This window comes from Balaenoptera acutorostrata, chromosome 1, assembly GCF_949987535.1.
Source record: "Balaenoptera acutorostrata chromosome 1, mBalAcu1.1, whole genome shotgun sequence".
Classification (NCBI taxonomy): domain Eukaryota; kingdom Metazoa; phylum Chordata; class Mammalia; order Artiodactyla; family Balaenopteridae; genus Balaenoptera; species Balaenoptera acutorostrata.
The window spans coordinates 23,947,431-23,949,030 of record NC_080064.1 but is presented as its reverse complement, the minus strand read 5'-3'; positions in this window follow the sequence as shown (position 1 = coordinate 23,949,030).

The following is a 1,600-nucleotide window of genomic DNA, read 5'->3' as shown; positions in this document are numbered from 1 at the left end:
CTTGAGTTTCCCCAGGAATGGCTGGAGCCTTGTAAAACATGTGATTTACTCTCTAAATGCAGGACCGCTCTGGCCGTCTCTCCCCAAGATCCATGCTGCTCTCCCAGCCCCACCACTGACCCTCCCCTTCCTAATCCCCGCCCCCTCCCCCTGCTGTGTGATTTTGGGCGAGCGCTTCACCTCTCTGAGCCTCAGGCTCCTCCCCTGTTAAATGGGGATGAGAATGCCTACCTCATGGATGTGTCCTGAATATTTACACACTCTCGTAGTCCTTAGACAAACATTTCTTGGGAGCTTCCTGTGCGCCAGGCCCTGGTCTGGACACTGAGGACACGGAGATGGACAGTGGAGACCAGGCCTCTGCTCTCTCGGTGCTTCCATCGTGGGGGGCTGCTGGGTGGCTGCAGCAAGGAGCTGGCGGGGAAGGCGTTTGCAAGTGGCCGAGAGCCGAGGCGATGCAGAGTGCGTGGGTGACACACCCAAAGTCACGGGTGGGTCATCAGCAGAGCCCAGGCCAGGCTGGCCGCAGAGCAGGCACGTGACACACCCACTGTGATGGGACCCACCGCGGGATCCTACTGATTTTCAGTCCCTCAACCCAGTGAAGTCACCTCCTTCTGTGAAGACATTCAGCTTCCCTGAGGAGCATAAGTTCACAGGTGGAGGACGAGCCCTGATTGGCTGCTTTCATCGCCTCAGGCCCAGCCAGAGGCTCTTGGGTGGCCCTTTGACTCCCTTCTCCAAGCTTCCCGTTCTCCCATACACTCCTAGCCCCAAAACTTCCTGCAGGTTTACTAGGGACTGGGGGAGGGAGAGGGGGTTCTTTGGATCTTGTTTTAGAGCCCTCATTGCCTCCCTCCCTTCCTGTTCTTCCTTCTAGAAACTCCCTCTCTACCCCTGATAAGTGAATTTTTAATTCTTATAATCATCATCTGAAAAATTGGGGTCTGCTACAGGTAATTAAAATGAGATTCTGCTCTACTTTATCTATCTCTCGCCTCACCTTTGAATGTGATGCTAATTTCATAGCACACCTGGCACGAGAGCTCTGAGAGAAGCCCCCGAGGGGGCTTCATGTGGGAAGGCGGTGGGCGTGAATGTGGATGTGGAGACACATCTGGGGACCAGCGCCCGAGTGCGTGAAGAGTGCACCAGCAAGTGTGAGTGTGTGAGCATGTGCTTGCATGCGCGTGCAAGGCCGGGCAGGCAGCACCTGGTCAGGGGCAGCACGTGGGAGTGGGGTTAGGGGACAGATGATGGTGTGAGGGTACCTGGGGGTGGGTGATAGGGTGCAGGTCTGCCCTGGGGGTGATAGCTGGGGGGCCCTGGAAGCCTGTAGGTCCCCCACTTCCTGGTTGTTTATTTCTCCTCTCCAAACCTCTTCTCTGTCACCTGCAAAGTGGACACAGTGACCGTTCCCCCTGCATAAGACCGTTAGGAGAATTCAGCGCGATGGTCTCTGCGCTTGGGTGGGTGCTCTGGGAGGGTTAGTCATTAGTATTCACCCACCACTGAAGGGTGGCAAGGTGGGGGGTAAGGTGACCAACCCTCCTAATTTGCCCAAGTCTGAAGGGTTCCCTGGGATTCAGGATCTTCTGGG